The following is a 17,666-nucleotide window of genomic DNA, read 5'->3' as shown; positions in this document are numbered from 1 at the left end:
TCAGATTTTATGCTATTCCAACAATGTTATGATCCATAATACATCAGTACATCTCTGCTTTTTTTTTTTTTTGCTGCATGGTGTGGTGTGTGGGATCTTAGTTCCCTGATCTGGGTTGGAACACATGCCCCTGCATTGGGAGCATCCAAGTCTTAACCACTGGACCACCAGGGAAGTACTAGTACATCTCTGCTCTTATCCTGATTATTTTCTTAAGAAAAACTCCTAGAAAGATATGTAAACTTTCAAATTCCTCCAAACAGACTATCTGAATTTTACTCCCACCAGCACTTGGAAAAGGCTTGCTTCTCTGAGCCCTTGTTAACGTTCTTAAAAACAAATCTTAATCAATTTGGAAGGCAAAAAATGAAGCAGGAAGCTTTTCATGCTCGTTTATATCTCACATCAGGCTTTTTTGTATTTGGACTGTTTAGTGTTTTGTCTATATTGGGAAGCCCTTTGAAGTTAGAAGAATCTGTGTTCTTCATGTAATTGTTCTTCCACCCGACTCTGGGGTAATGGACTCTGGCCTTCCTTGGTAACTAAATGCAAGAATGACACTAGCGCCCTGCAAGGAGTGGCCCTAAGTCAAGGGGCAGGTAAAATCGGGAAGGTTACTGGTCGCCCTTTGAGAAATATCTGTTGAGCTGGACACTGTGAAAAGCATTGGAGAGACAAGAGGATAAGAAGACAGGTGTGGTCCCCGCTCTCATTTAGCTCATGGTAGGTTGCAGGAAGTTTCTGGATGCTAAACAATTCATTCTCTTTTTTCATACTCAGCACCAAGATATGTCTATTCATTAATTCAACAATATTTATTGATGAATTGGGGAGTTGGATGAAGGTAGTCAAAAGGTACAAACTTATAAGATAAATACTAGGGATGTAATGTACGACATGATGACAATAGTTAACATAGCTTTACGATATATTTGAAAGTTGTTAACAGAGTAGATCTTGAGATTCTCATCACAAGGAAAAAAAGTATCTGTATGAGATAATGGATGTTAATTAAACTTATTGTGGTAATCATTTCATAATATATGGAAATCAAATTCAAAAAAACCCCAGTATTTATTGAGCACCTACATGGTATTATTTTAGGCCCGGAGGATATAAAACAGACAAGATCCCTATCCCCATAGAGTTTACCTTCTGGTGTGAGAAGACTACAAATAAAATATGTGAAATATGAAGTACAAAATATACTATGTTAGATGGTGATAAGTGCTTTGGATAGAAACAAAGTGGCAAAGAGGGACTGGAAACACAGGTGTATGTGTGTGTAACTTTAAATAGGGTGGTCAGGGAAGGCCCAACTGAGAAGGTGACATTTAAGTCAAGACCTGAAGGAGGTGAGGAGGTGAACCACATGGATATCTGGATGATTCTATGGCACAAAAAAGAACGGGACAGATTCTCTGCTTAAAAGGTTTCTACCAGGGCTTCCCTGGTGGAATAGTGGTTGAGAGTTCGCCTGCCGATGCAGGGGACACGGGTTCGTGCCCTGGTCCGGGAAGATCCCACATGCTGTGGAGCGGCTAGGCCCGTGGGCCATGGTCGCTGAGCCTGCGCGTCCGGAGCCTGTGCTCCGCAACTGAAGAGGCCGCAGCGGTGAAAGGCCCGCGTACGGAAAAAAAAAAAAAAAAAAAAAAAAAGGTTTCTACCATCTACAGCAGCTGGGAGACAAATATAAAATTAATTGTGGTAATGTATGTGACAACATTCTATAAGCTATAATGGTCTATAAATGTAAGATGTTTTCAGTAAATTACACATAAAACTATTAACAAGAACAAGATCATATATCAATATTACAAATGTATATAAAATGATAAACTACACCGTACAACTAAGGAATATGATAGTGTACAATTTAGGGGCTAATTGTTCAGATTTATATGGTACCAGAAACACTGTGGTTAGTGTTTTTTTTCCCCCCACGGGGGAAAGAGATGCTTCCAACACATGGGAAAGCCTTTGAGGCTTCTGCTTGGGAGTCCACTTATTGTTTAGTGGTAAGGTTGGGTATAATCTGGGAAGCCAGATGTTACAGAGAAATTTGCAAACCCATGAGTTATTTGCATGTTTGGGGCCAAAAGGTCCCTGAAGTAAGTTTCCTTTCTCTATCTGCATTTTACTGTCCCACAAGGTGTAGAACTTGTGGAATAAATGACCTTTTAAACGAACGAATGAACGAACTACTGTACTGTTTGCATCCACCTAGATCCTGGGATTCCTGGGTCACTCTGAAGGAGATCTTCAGGGACCTAACCTGGGTTATTGAATTTTTTTTTTTTTTTAATCGGGGGAGAAGCAGGTTAGGGCTGGAACATCAGTCTCTTAACAGAACCCTTATGAGCTTCCGGGCGCTGCAAGGATTTTTGCAAGGTTGTGAGTTCACACAGCTGATCATGCTGCTAGAAAGCATTTCCCTAACTCTGAAAGCTTGCAATACACTCACATTCCACATCTCAGCAGAGAAGGAAGGCCTGGATCCTGTTGCTTATCTGCTGGGGTAGAAAGGAGGGTGTATCATGTGCCCAGCGCTGGCCAAGCACCATCCCATTCACTCATTCATTCATTCATCTAATATTTTATTATGCGCATATTCAGTGCCAAGTAGAGATCCTTGCCCACTAGTTCATCCAGAACTCCTGTGGAGAGCCGAGAACTTCAGGGTCTCAGGCCGGGGGTCTTCCTCCAGCAGAGCTCCGAGACAAAGAGATGTGCCCTTGCCGCTCCTTGAGCTGAGGGTTCCGCCCGAGGTCCCGGGGACTCCTGCGGAGCTGCTTCTCCACTCCCCAGCCCGAGGGGGCGCTGCAGCGCCGGGCGCTCGACCCGCCCCTGAGCATTGCTCCGCTAGGATCGGCGCTGCCGGCGCACCACGGTGGTACGTTCCCTCAAGCCGCCCTCCCCCTCCTCGTCGGCCCTCCCCGCCGGTGGTAGGTGCCGGAAGTGCCGCCATTTTGGGGTGTTCTGCTCGGGCGGCAGCGGCGGCGGCGGGACGCGGAGGCTCCCCCGGGACTCGGCCTCAGCAGTGAGGAGGCGGCGGCGGCTGCGAAGGCGCAGGCAGCAGCTGAGGCAGCGGCGGGCTCAGGTGCAGCCGCTGGTGAGTGCGGCGGCCGCGGGATAACGGGCCGCGGGTGGGAGGGAGGGAGCGAAAGGGGCAGGAGGGAGGCGCCGCGGGGCGGGTCCGGTCCGGGCGGCCGCGGGTCACAGGGCCCTCTGGGCGCGCCCGTTCCTGGTTCCCCGCGCCTCGGAGGCAGGTCAGCGATCTCATACCTGCGTCCCGCCGCCCCGGCCTGGCGCGTCCCCCCGCGCCCAGGGAGACCCGCCCTCCTCGTGGCCTTGCTCCTCTCTCCGCGCCCTTTGCCTTCATTCTCCGGGCTCTGAGGGCTCCGTTCTCCTTTTTCCGGCCGCCGTGCCAGACACAGGCTGCCTGCTCCGGACACCCCTTCCCTGCTCCTGTCGCCCCACGTGTTCTTGGTGCTTACCCTTGGGGGGGGTCCTCAGGACCCCCGCCTCTGGAGGGCTGCGCTTCTCCTCAGGAGCTTCGAGAGCCCCCCTTTCCTCGTCCCACATCCGCTAGGGCCTTGGCTCGCCCTCCCCCCTACGTCAGGTGCTCACCGGTTATGGCCTAGTAGCGGGGCTGGATTCTCGCACCCGGGAGCGCGGAGAGCACGGTGAGGAGCTTTTTTCGCTAAGGACCTGGTTTTGGATTTAAAGCCGCTGGTGTCTTGGTTGTGGTCCTCGGAGCAGGATGTTGTTTTAATTCTCTAAGACGGTTGCACTGGCTCTAAGTAGCTTCTCCTTGGTTTAGGCTCATCCCCATAGTTGAGGGGAAGGTGGTGCGATTTTGGTCGGAGCCTGCTTTAGCAAAATGGAATCTTTTTCTCGCCAGCAAAGTTAATGCTGCAGTTTTATTACCTTCGAGGGAGAAGGCTGTATAATAGTGTCCGATAGTGTGGAGTGCTTTATAATGTCTGCAGTGTAAGAGGTAACAGGTACCCGATGAATCGTTTACAGGAACTTCACCCTTAAGAAAGGTCTCTTCGCTTTCTTTGATTCTCTGTAGATCGAAGAGGTTTTAATTTCATTCTTTCACCTTTTCCACAAGTGTTGGCTTGGCTCTTTTCCACAAGTGTGGCATCTCTCAGAGTGGTACGTTTTCAGTTTCTCCTTAAATTCTTGCTGAGGAAGAGTCGTCTCTGAGAACCACCAAGGGTTTTTTCTGTTTTAACATTAATGAGTCCACTTGGAAAATCATCCAGTTACCATAGCGTGCATAAACCATTGCTACAGGTCCCTCCCCTCCCCCCGTGTTTTTATATTCTTCTAGCTTTACTTACAGTATGTGGTTTCTAATCATGAGTTAGCCAGGATTGAAGCGTTGCTGTTAGGAAAGCGAAGCAGGAACTTTCAGCTGTTGTTTTAACCTGGAAGTTTATGGTTTCCCCAGCAGTTCTTTCGTCTTGACTGTCCACCACCTGTTTCCATTAAAAATGGCCCTTGGCCCAGAGCATAGGCCTCAACTTCTCTCCAACCATTCATTTTTGCCCACGGGGTTATTTTCTCCTCAGATGGTATCTAGACTTAAAATCCATTAGCTGGTGAGGCTAGATTAGCTGGTGAGATAGAATATCTTTTCCAGCCACTTCACTTTTCAGATGAGGAAACTGAGGCTCCCGAGGTTATTTGCCCAAGATTATGTAGCAGGTGCACTTAAAACAGTTTCAACATAGGGTTTTTTTGTTTTGTTTTTTTTTTAATACAATATCATGAAAAATAATGCAAATTGCCCTTTAAGATGTGATGGAATGGAAAGGGCCCCAGGCCTGGAGTTGAAGGCCTGAATTGTAATCCTTGGTCTGTTACTAGCTATAAAACTTTGACGGAGTCACTGTTTTGAGCCTCAGCTCATTCTCATCTGCAAAATGGAGGAAATCGTGTCTGTTTCACATGGTGCCAATTCAGCTTCAGTGCAGTAATGTGTGAAAGTGTCTGTAGTATAAGAGGTAGTGAAATTTTGAGCCAGAATGATTTATTTTTCTGAAGATTTCCAGTTATTTTTGTTACTACAGAAGTAACAGATTCATTATTAAAAATGCAGATAAGCCAGAAAAAAGAGAGAAACTCACCTTTAGTCCCACCACTCAGAGGTGATTGTTAATATTTGTGGTCTTTATCTTATTATCCTTTTTATATGCTGTAGAAATGTTTATTATTTTAACAAAATATGCTTATCCTAGTTACAGTTTTGTGATATGTTTTTGAGTTTAGTAGTAGGTGATAGGCATTGACAACCACATTTTAAATGATGCCCTGTGTTTAAGCTCCAGCACATATGAGTTAGGCCAGTGGATATCCCAGCATGGGAGCAGAGAATTTGCTGTTTTAAACATGCTGGGCTTGAAGAAGAGGAGAGGAAGGGCAGAGACCTAACGTTTATTGTACATCCGTCTACTGTGTGATTTTTTTTTTTTTTTTTAAATATTTGGGCTCTGCTGCTAAACGTGGAGTGTGAGTCGTGAATTCCATGCCCCCTCCTGTGACTGCCACTGCAGCTTCTTTAACTTAATTTTCCTGTGAGGCCAGATGTAATAAGGAACTGGGAAGTTACAAGGTGGTGGTGGTATGCCTTGGAAAGGGAAAGAGAAGAGCTGTCACCTGGAGGCCAGGGTGAAGAAGTTGGAGGAGGTAAGAGCATAGGCTCCTCTGCTCAAGGCTTTGGGTACTTCCAACAAATTGCTCTGTTCTCTGTAAACCAGTGAGTGAAGCTCACTGGATTTGGTGAAACTCTGTGTCCTCTGCCTTTTTTTTTTAACAGCTTTATTGAGATATAATTCACATACCATGCACTTAAACAGTTTTTGGTATATTGCATTATTAATGTTAAAAAATTGTGGTAAAATATATAACAATTTTCTATTTTAACCCTTTTTTAATATTTACATTTTTTAATGTAAAAAACACATAACCTAAAATTTAGCATCTTAATTATTATTATTTTTTTTATAGCATCTTAATTATTTTTGAGTGTATAGTTTTGTAGCATTAAGTACATTCATATTAATGGGAAACAGATCTCCAGAACCTTTTCATCTTCTAAATCTGAAACTCTATACCCATTAAACAACTCCCATTTTCTCCTTCCTCCCACCCCAGCCTTTCATAACTACCATTCTACTTACTGCTTCTATGAATTTGACTACTTTCAGGTATGAGTGGATTCACAACAGTATTTGGCTTTTTGTGACTGGCTCATTTCACTTACTGTATCTTTAAGGTTCATCCATGTTGTAGCATGTGACAGGATTTCTTTCCTTTCAAAGGCTGAATAATATTCTATTGTATGTATATACCACATTTTGTTTATTCATTTATCTGTTGATGAACACAAGTTGTTTGTACCTTTTGACCATTGTGACTAGTGCTGCTCTGAATAAGGGTGTGCAGATATCTCTTTGAGACCCTTCTTTCAATTCTTTTTTTTTAGTATTTATTTAATTAGGCTGCTCCAGGTCTTAGTTGCAGTTTGCGGATCTTTAGTTGCGGCATGCATGTGGGATCTAGTTCCCTGACCAGGGAACGAACCTGGGCCCCTCTGCGTTGGGAGCGTGGAGTCTTAACTGCTGGACCACCAAGGAAGTCCCCCTTCTTTCAGTTCTTTTGGATAATATTCAGAAGTGAATTGATGGATCATATGGTGGTTCTATTTTTAATTTTTTGAGGAACCTCCATACTGTTTTCCATAATGATCCCACTATTTCACAACACCACCAACAGTGCACAGGGATTCTAATATCTCCGCATCCTCACCAACATTCGTTTTGTTTGTTTCTTCTTCTGTTTTTTTTTGGCCGCGCCACGTGACATGCAGGATCTTTGTTCCCCAACCAGGGATCAAACCCATACCCCCTGCAGTGGAAGCTTGGAGTCCTAACCACTGGACCGCCATGGAATTCCCTTTTCTTCTTCTTTAACAGTAATGGTCCTAATGGGTGTGAGGTGATCTCTCGTGGCTTTGATCTGCATTTCTCTGACTAACGATGTTGAACATTTTTTCATAAGCTTGATGGCCATTTGTATGTCAGCTTTGCAGAAAGGCCTATAGAAGTCTTTTGCCCATTTTTAATTTTTTTTTTGGGGGGGCTGCATTGGGTCTTTGTTGCTGTGCGCCGGCTTTCTCTAGTTGCGGCGAGCGGGGGCTACTCTTTGTTGCAGTGCGCGGGCTTCTCATTGCGGTGGCTTCTCTTGTTGCGGAGCATGGCCTCTAGGTGTATGGGCTTCAGTAATTGTGGCACGTGGGCTCAGTAGTTGTGGCTTGCAGGCTCTAGAGCACAGGCTCAGTAGTTGTGGCGCACGAGCTTAGTTGCTTAGCGGCATGTGGGATCTTCCTGGACCAGGGCTCGAACCTGTGACCCCTGCATTGGCAGGCGGATTCTTAGCACCACCAGGGAAGCCCCCTTTGCCCATTTTTAAAAATCAGATTTTTGTTGTTGTCGTTCTTGTGAGTTGTGGTACTTTAAATATTCTGAATATTAACCCCTTAGTAGATATATATGATTTACACATAGTTTCTCCCATGCCATTTCACTCTGTTGTGTCCTTTGATGTACAGAATTTTAAGCTTGATGGAGCCTCATTTGTCTGTTTCTGCTTTTGGTGCCTGTGCTTTTGGTGCCTTATCCAAGAAACCACAGCTTGGTCAGTGCCCTGAAGCTATACTCTGTTAAGCTTCTAGGAGTTTTATAGTTTTAGGTTAAGGTCATTTTAACCCCTTTTTTTGTTGTTTGTTTGGCTGTGCCATGCTGCTCGGCTTGCAGGATCTCAGTTCCCCCAACCAGGGATTGAACCCAGGCCACGACAGTGAAAGCCTGGAATCCTAACCATGAGGCCACCAAGGAACTCCCCCATTTTAACCATTTTTAAGAGTACAAAAAAAAAAAGTACAATTCAGTGTCATTAAGTATGTTCACAGTGTTGTGTAGTCATCACCACTCCTCTGTTTGGAAAATTGAAGTTTTCTTCACCCCAAACAGAAACTCTGTAACCATTAAGTAATAACCATCCATTGCTCCCTCCTCCTAGCCCCTGGTAACCTCTGGTCTGCTGTCTGTCCCTGTGAATTTGCCTATTCTGGATATTTCATGTAATTGGAATCATATTTGTCCTTTTGTGTCTGGCGTATTTCACTTAGTGAAAAACTTAGTGTTTTCAAGGTTTGTCCACGTGTAGCACATATCAGGACTTCGTTCCTTCTTGTGGTTGAATTTCTCTCCTTATTGAGGTCAGGGATGACTCTTTCATCTTGGTATCTTGCCCTCTTGGTGCTCCATAAAGGCTCTTGAATTGGTTAGAATTCATGCTCTTCATGCGGATTGCCAATTACCGGGGAATGTCCACTGACATGCTCAAATCTCTGGAGAAATTCAAACGTATCAGTGTGCTTAAAAGTATGTAACAGGGCTTCCCTGGTGGCGCAGTGGTTGAGTCTGCCTGCTGATGCAGGGGACGCGGGTTCGTGCCCTGGTCTGGGAAGATCCCACATGCTGCAGAGCGGCTGGGCGCGTGAGCCATGGCCGCTGAGCCTGCGTGTCCGGAGCCTGTGCTCCGCAACGGGATAGGCCACAACAGTGAGAGGCCCGCGTACCGCAAAAAAAAAAAAAAAAAAAAGTATGTAACAGTAACGCAGATCACGGTTAACAGCATCATTTCTAATTTCTAATCTAATGATAATTTCTAGTCATTTTCAAAATACAGATTATGTACGGAAGAAGTGTCACATAGAAGGTATAGGCAAGTTTCTGCTTTTGCTGTATAATTAATATATGAGTATTATACAGCTTTTGCTGTATAATTAATATATTTTTTGTTAGAGGGGTGGAATGATATCCAGGTATTCCTTATTGTATAAAGTTTATAAACCTGGCGTTTAATGGCCTGCTTAGAATTAATAACGAATACTTTGAGGGTAAGAGCATTTTGAAGGTTATCATAAGCCTCCCAGTTTGTTTCAGTATATTCAGAGTATTCTCATGCATGAAAGGCTTTCTTCTCTTTTTCTTTTTTATAAATTTATTTATTTTATTTATTTACTTTTGGCTGTGTTGGGTCTTTGTTGCTGCACGTGGGTTTTCTCTAGTTGGGGCGAGCGGAGGCTACTGTTCGTTGTGGTGCGTGGGCTTCTCTTGGGGAGCACGGGCTCTAGGCACGTGGGCTTCAGTAGTTGCAGCACATGGGCTCAGTAGTTGTGGTGCACAGGCTCAGTAGTTGTGGCACATAGACCTAGTTGCTTCGGGCATGTGGGATCTTCCCGGACCAGGGATTGAACCCGTGTCCCCTGCATTGGCAGGCGGATTCTCAACTACTGCGCCACCAGGGAAGCCCCTCAAGGCTTTCTTCTTAAGGTGAGCTCTTACTTAATTTTTGGAGGTTCGTAACTGATTTTGAGCTGCTTGATTGTCTACTTTTCTTCTCTTTGCTTTTTGGACCTAGCCTCCAACTCCCATTTTCCTCCTCCCCAGTAAGTAATAAAGGGACTTTAATATTAATCCTTGGGACATGGGATGAACTGAAAGTTTTATTTTGTTAACCCTTTTGTCCCAAACAAGTATAGTAAATTCCCTACATACGAACGAGTTCCATTCTGAGAGCATGCATATTCGTAAGTCCAGTTTGGTCGTAAGTCTAACAAAGTTACCCTAGGTACCCAGCTAACACAATCGGCTATACAGTACTGTACTGTAATAGGTTTATAATACTTTTCACACAATGCATAAAAAACAAACACAAAAAACATTTTTAATCTTTCAGTATAGCATCTTGAAGAGTACAGTGGTAGAGTACAACAGCTGGCATACAGGGGCACGTTTGCATCTTTGAAAGTTCACAACTTGAAGGTTCGTACGTAGGGGACTTACTGTATTACAGGCCTCACAGTACTTAGCACATGGGATTTTATTTTAGTGTTAGGGAGGATTTATATACCTCTCTTTCTTTCTTTTTTTCTTTTTTTTTTTGCTACGTTGGGTTTTCGTTGCTGCATGCAGGCTTTCTCTGGTTGCGGCGAGTGGGAGCTACTCTCTGTTGCGGTTGCATGGGCTTCTCGTTGTGGTGAGGTGGCTTCTCTCATTGTGGCGTGCAGGCTTCAGTAGTTGTGGCGCACAGGTGTAGTTGCTCCGCGGCATGTGAGATCTTCCCGGATCAGGGATCGAACCCGTGTCCCCTGCATTGGCAGGCGGATTCTTAACCACTGCGCCACCAGGGAAGTCCCTGTATACCTCTTTTTCAAACAACGTGAACCATTATTTTGTCCAGAATTATTCCTTGATTCTTGATTATTTTTGGTAATTAAAAGTAGAATGTATCATGGAAGTTCAAGTATTTCACTATACTTTTTTTTTTTTTGCGGTATGCGGGCCTCTCACTGTTGTGGCCTCTCCCGTTGCGGAGCACAGACTCCGGACACGCAGGCTCAGCGGCCATGGCTCACGGGCCTAGCCACGAACCCGTGTCCCCTGCATCGGCAGGCGGACTCTCAACCACTGTGCCACCGGGGAAGCCCCTCACTATACGTTTGAAACAAGAATTAACTTTCTATGTAGGCTTTTTGAGTGGAACTTACACAGATTCTGCTAGTTGGTTGCTATTAATATAATCCTGTATTTACCTGCATACTGTGCTGTGGCATTCTGAAATGGTCAAAGAGCAAGTAAAATAGAAACAAGAAAAATTTTTATGCTAATTTTTTTATTGGGGTATAGTTGATTCACAAAATTATATAAGTTTCAGGTGTACAGCATAGTGATTCACAATTTTTTAAAGGTTATACCCCATTTATAGTTATTATTAAATATTGGCTATATTCCAAAACAAGAAATTTTGAACAAAACCTACAGAATTAGTCTTCCCATAATTGAGAGTTGATTCTAGGATGTTCGAGTTCTTAAAATTGTTTTGAAACCTGTGGTTTGAAAGAATGATGTGACTTGACTGGGGTTTATAAGCATTGCTTGGGAGGGTAAGTTTGACAGCTCCAACCTTTGGTCTTAAAAATTGGTAATATCACTGAGTGACCTTAACATTTCTGAGTCTTTTTTCCCATCTTTAAAATGGAGATAACCAACTTGGAATGTAATGTGAGAATTAATTGAGATAACTTAAGCTAGGCACTGAATAGTGCCAGGTACAGTGTTGATAATGCTATTTCCTTTTTTCATCCGTAAAAATGGGCCTGCTACTTATCTCATGGGTCAGTAATGCAGTTCAACCAAATAAGAGACACTGTTAAAATGAGTAGCAGTGCCATACATAGACAGTAGCTACTGTCAGCGTTCCTTTCCTTTCCCCTTTTAGGTGTATTTTATTTTGCATTTTCCTTTGTCCATTGTGGCTTAGGGATAAGATTGTTTCCTGAAGTCCAGTTCGTGCATCTGAATTGTTTTGCTATGAAGAGTGTCCTTTCCCATAGAACCTTTAAGCTCGTTGATCCCTGTGGAATGCTCAGGTAATGTGGTTTCCTAGATTCATCTTCACTGTCTACACTTCACGTGGGAGTTTGTTGATAGGGAGTCTTCGATGTTCATAGGAAACTGAAAAATACAGATGAATATATTATTGGATTTGCTGTAGGGATACCTGGGTCTCTTCCTAGTTATAGGTAACTAGTTTTAGGCTTGGAGAGAGGGTGGGCTCTAATATGTAGAGTTGTAATGTAGATGAAAGAGTTAATCAGTTTTAGCTTTTTGCTTTGTAAACTATATTGTCTCAAGAATCTTTATCTGAGCTTTGTAATTTGATAAAGACAGTTTTCTTGATGAGATCTTTGTAATTGTAACTTGTTCTTGTCATGAAATTGGCTTTAGAATCTCCTTGAAGTACTGGTTTCCTTACAGAATTAATCAGCATAGCTGTTCTGTAGGGTTCTTTTTGTTTTGTTTTGGTTTCTTCTGGCCTCACCACGCAGCTTGCGGGATATTAGCTCCCCAACCAGGGATCAAACCGGGCCCGCTGCAGTGAAAGCGCCAAGTCTTAACCACTGGACTGCCAGGGAATTCCTGTGTTCTGTAGTTACTTTTTTAACCTCTGCTATGCTGTGGAAGCCATGAGCATAAATTTGTTTATTTTTAACTTCTTTGAGTTCCAGACCTGTAAAAAATTTCAAGAATGTTTTATATTCATCATAAACTGCACATTGACTTATTAACACATTCTTTCTGCTAAGGAAATCTTTAATTCTTCTAAAAACGTTATCTCACAGGCTAGAAGGATAAATACCAAAATTTTCTCTGAGCATTGGGGCATGAGCAACTTTTTTTCTTCATACTTGCCATTGTTTTTAAATTTTTATACAGAGAACATGAAATTCATAAAAGTTACATTAAAATTAGACTTTGTGCTCAAGAGATAAGAAAGCCTAGTTAGGGGAGACTGAGTATAAAATATCTTAATAAATGATTTAAAGCATTTTAACTCTTAGAGCTTTGTGAAGTTCTGATGTGACCCTCAGTCAGCCAACCTTTTCCCCGCTTTACAAGAAATGGACTCACTTTCAGAACAGCTTATGGATTGTAACGTTTTGATTTTTCTGTTCCTCCACTTAAAACATTTGGCAGCAAATATGAAGAGGAATGGCGAGTTCTGGTTTAGAGGCTGCAGTGAGGTCTCACTTAATTGATTTTAATATGCTACTTTGGGGATGTGTTCATAGGTTAGGAGTGTAGCTTTAGAAAGAACTGTTCACTAACTTTGTGACCTCCATAGCTATGTTCAGCTTTGACAAAATGGAGTTAAAATCACTCCCGCCCCCCCCCCTCCCCCCCCCCCCCCCCCGTCCCCCCTCCCCTGCCATGTTGAAACTCCATTGAAATTATGTTCCCAAATTGGGAAATGTCTTTAGTTTGGGGATTATACAAAATGAAGATTTTCGGTTCTAAAGCCGTTTAATTTTATAGTGTTATACTTTTAATTTTGATAGGTCAGTAGTTTTCATTTACATAACATTGCTACTTTTTAGCAAAGGAATCACTAAATTAGAAACTGTCACCACTTTCTCATTGTTCTTTTTACCTTTTTGTTTCCTGTGAGATTGAAGCAAGCTCTTGCAGAGTCTGTGGGAATGTGTGATATTTTGGTGATAATGTGGGGTAACTAATTGTCTACTGTGAGTAGACTGTCTTTTTTAACCCAGTATTATTTGGACATCTGTTCAGTTTTTGCTAGTTTCTGTTTTGTACAGATAATTTACTGTAGGCTTTTCCCAGTTTTTTTGTGCTTGTAGCTTTTGTGTGTGGGAAACATTGTTTTCTGCTCCAGTCCGCCCCCCCCCCCACCTACTATTACATAGCTTAGCTGGTGTTTCTCTCTTGCATGAGTTGTCTGCATGATGTTGCTAACTTAACCATGCTAGGTTGGGTAGGATATTACCAGGGAGAAACACCTTTGCTGTCCCTGCCGGCTGCCTGCCTGATTCTGAACGCTGCTGTCTGATCAAGAGTCTTAGGGGGTCCAGGGAGTGAAAGGAAGTCAGGGTGGTGGTGACAAGCACCTTGAAAATGTATGACTGACATTCATCAGTGAGCTGGTTATTCCTGCACATTGAAACAGTACTGCTTTGTGGTTATATAGTCATTTTAAACCTTATAGCAGGCTTCCAACTAGGATATTTCACTGGAAGCTGTTTATGTGGTAAAAAGACTATGTATTCCTTAGGTCCATAATTCTTAGATTTATGGCCAGAGCAAGAGGAGCAGGCATTGCATTTTGTGTTCTTCAGCCCTTCCCTGCTCATGGTTCAATTTCTGTTTGTCATTTAGTGCCTAGCTAATCTTTGTCATGAAGCTTTTCATGTCCATTCATTCTAATACTGTATCATAGGATGTTATTTAGTGTTAAGATTTTTTTTTCATTTCAGTGAGATTTTAAGGTTTTCTTGAGGATGGAGTTTGCCTTATTGCTTATTTAGTGTATTATATATCTTTTAAGGAGTCAGGCATGCAGTCCCTACCCTAATTATACTCTGTGATCTAGCCCTTCTTGTAACAGTTCAGTGGGCCATGGCCCAAGCTGGGCACATCAGTTTCTTCTAGGTATTTGAGATTGGAACTGAGAATCGTGTCTTTAGGGAACAAACAGATCACCTCTATTCAGAGAACTTGAAACATATAGACTCAGATGCTGGGGCGCAGCCAAGTTCAGGCTTAATACATGTGGAAGCAGTGAAGGCCAGTCTGCAGGGAGGGAGAATTAAGTACATTTATCCAGAAAGAAGCATTGATGAGAAATGTAGCTCTGGAGAGAGGCAGTCTAGAAGCACATGCAGAATAGAAGCCTGGGTGCAGAAAGGCTTTGCAGGTGTGGCTCTGTTGTACTTTCTGCCTTTGGGTTCCATGAGATACTCCAGTATCTTTTCAATTAATGCCATTTTTTTTTTTTTTTTTTGCTTAAGCTAGTTTGGAGGAAGTTCTCTTAATTACAACCAAAAGAGCTTTTAATAAAATGCTTAGTGTAGAACTCTGCCCAACATTTCTTAAATTGATTTGAATTTTAGAACAGTCAAGCCTGGGATCATGGCTCCTTGGAAGATTGCCGTTTTCCCCCAGCAGCCTCCTCACCCTCGGGCTTAGGCTGCTTGGGGTTTTGGCTTCTCCATCTGTAGTGTAGACATTCATCTGTGTTCTCCCTTTGGTGCACCAAGTGCTTTTCTCTGGTGCTTTGCCAGCTCAAGAGTGAGGGTTGGCTTTTTTTTAAAACAAGTTTCTAATGATTATCTGTGTACAACTAGTTATTTTTAGGCATGTAAGACTGATAATAAAGTAATAATACTATTTCAGGTAGGAAATTTAAAGTGAGCCATCATTTATAAAGAATTTTGTGAGGCATGTGAATTAGGTCCTTTCTTCATTTCTAAAGTAGCACATTTGCTTGTTTCCTGATTGTTTCCTCTTAAAAAAAAGTTGATGGACTTGAGTGGAACACAATAATGTGGGTTGAACGGCAGTTGAGACTTTAAACAAAGGGTAATGGTGAATGGCTGTGTGCCCAGTTGATGGAGTCTGTCTGGTCTCAGCTCAGTTAGTAACTTCATGAATGATCTGTAATAGGAGCATCACAGTGGTGTTTTTCTCTTTGAGAAATGTTAATGAGGGAGAGAGGGAAGCTCTGAGAAGGACAGTTTAATGCTTCTAATTTGATTTTTTTTTTCTTCTTGTGATCATTTGGTTTCTGTTAAGTTGAAAGACTGTATTCCAGAGAAATGTAAAATTTCTCTGTAATATTAAAACAGGAATTAAAAAGAAATGTGGATTTGTATACTACTAGGAAGGAATAGATTTGCGGGGTAGAAAAAGCTAGAAGTCGTTGTTTTACATGGGAGGTCAAATTGTTGAGAAAATAAACCTACAGTGTTATGCCTTCATAGTGTACTGTAATGTGTGTATAGTATTGACCCAAGGGCTGTTCATGGAAGAAGTTATACGTTTTTACAGTCCACAGTGTTTACTGATATGGGGCCCTTGCACAAAGTAAGTAATTGATAAATATTTGTTGAGTACTATATGTTGAGTGGCACTTAATTTTTTGTTTTGAGACAGTTCAGTACTAAGGACTAGGAATAGGAAGAAAACTTTTAAAATTGAAATTCTGTGAATCCATTTCTTCAAATCATTGTCTTTTGAAAATAATCAGTACTTTAAAGCTCCAAGGAGTTTTCTGGGGAATAAAATGTAAGCAGCTTTCCATTCAAAGACATTAAGTTGGCTAAGATTTGTACTGTAAAAGCCTTCATGTATCTTAAAACCTCATATTGTATATTGCCTGGACAAAATCAGAAGGCTCCTAGACAACCCTGATTCTGGCTCTGTTTTCTGTAGCTCCAGAAAATAAGAAAAGGAGAATCTGATACTACTGGCAGTCTATTGCTCTCTTGCTTTTCTGGGCCAAGACATGCATTTAAAAATAAAATCAAGGAAATCGTAAACCAGTAGTAAAAACAAATAAAGCACCCAAGAGTTTGCCTCTTCTCATGTCCTGTGCCCTGAGTCTCTTAGATTGTCTAATATTAAACTAAAGTGACAAAACTATGCTCGGGGCTTGTCCTCTGCACTTCCTATTTAAAGTTTATGGGAAATAATCATGAAAAGACACCATATTTATTATATCATTATGATTTTTATCATATGCCGTTTTTGTTTAATAGTGTCTGTATGCATTTACAAGTCCAATTTTTTAAGCTTGCAAACTTCTTTACTGAACTAATTTGGGTTATAGATTGTGGTGATGGGATTGGGAAACTACTTAAAAATAACTCTTTGGGACCTGCTACAGGAAAGCTTAGGTGAGTAAATATATGAAAACCAGATACAATATTTCTATGGAATCTCTTTTTTTTGATGTGGACCAATTTTAAAGTTTTTATTGAATTTGTTACAATATTGCTTCTGTTTTGGTTTTTTGGCCTTGAGGCATGTGGGGTCTTAGCTCCCCAACCAGAGTTAGGAATAGAACACGCAGCCCCTGCTTTGGAAGGAGAAGTTTCTCTCTCTCTCTTTTTTTTTTTTTATCTATTTATCTATCTGTTTGTTTATTTTTGGCTGTATTGGGTCTTCGATGCTTCACGAGGGCTTTCTCTAGTTGCCGCGAGGGGGGCTACTCTTCTTTGAGGTGCGAGGGCTTCTCATTGCAGTGGCTTCTCTTGTTGTGGAGCACAGGTTCTAGGTGCATGAGCTTCAGTAGTTGTGGCTCGCGGGCTCTAGAGCGCAGGCTCAGTAGTTGTGGCGCGTGGGTTTAGTTGCTCCGCGGCATGTGGGATCTTCCCGGACCAGGGCTCGAACCTGTGTCCCCTGCGTTGGCAGGCGGATTCTTAACCACTGCGCCACCAGGGAAGTCCCTCTGTGGAATATCTTGATGTCTGTTGTTTACCTTTAGCTGACAGTATATCTTGTCTCCTTAGGTCCTTTTTTTTTTTCTCTTTAGACTTGTGAATTTGTGATTTGTGTTTTACTTTTATAGTACGGTTATGAATTCGGTTTCAACACGTTTTATCTTAGTGGCATTTATATTTAGGGTTTTCAGTAATTATTAGTTTGAGATCAGGGAAAGATTTTTATGAGCACAGAGACACTTCTTGAGCTTTGTTCCAGCTGCTTTCTAGCTCTCAAGTTATTGTGGATCAGGCCTAGGAAAGCTGAAGTTTTAGATTATTACTGTGAAATCAAGTTCTATTTTTATTTATTAATGTTAATTTGTCTGGTGTAACTTTGCTCTGGGCCAAGTAAGACATAGAGGAATGTTTTCTTTTGAATTCTGACTGCTCCACTTCTCTTAACAAACCAGATCCACAGATTAGACTTGTAAATGATCTGTTTTCTTAAGGTGTCTTCTAACAGAATGGGTCTCAGGGGAGCTGAGCGCCAGCACACATTTAGCTGGGAGTGACAGTTCATCTCCCTGAATTACATCCCCTTTGTCCATACACAGCAATTTTGGAGGCAAGACTTGCAATTTAAACTCTGTTCTGGTCTAATCAGTGTGATTTATTTTATAATCAGTTTTATTTATTATAATTATTTTGTGTGATATGTTTCTGACATAATCATGTAGGGAAGCTGAAATTTCTTGAGTAGAAACTTGCTTTGGAGAACTTTGAAGTCTTGATAGGAAAA

General features: G+C 42.1%; 1 protein-coding gene across 1 annotated transcript in view; it reads left to right on the top strand.

Moving 5' to 3' along the window:
- Nucleotides 1–2,974: 2,974 nt before the first annotated feature.
- Nucleotides 2,975–17,666, top strand: part of CELF1 (CUGBP Elav-like family member 1) — a 71,675-nt gene continuing 56,983 nt past the window's right edge. Inside the window, exon 1 of the mRNA XM_029206933.1 lies at nucleotides 2,975–3,112. The gene's annotated coding sequence lies outside the window, so the exon portion shown is untranslated. The remainder of the gene's footprint in view (nucleotides 3,113–17,666) is intronic.

The sequence above is a fragment of the Monodon monoceros genome, unplaced genomic scaffold (assembly GCF_005190385.1).
Source record: "Monodon monoceros isolate NGI ecotype Baffin Bay Population unplaced genomic scaffold, NGI_Narwhal_1 Super_Scaffold_7, whole genome shotgun sequence".
NCBI classification, from domain to species: domain Eukaryota; kingdom Metazoa; phylum Chordata; class Mammalia; order Artiodactyla; family Monodontidae; genus Monodon; species Monodon monoceros.
This window is presented reverse-complemented; position numbering and strand designations above follow the sequence as displayed.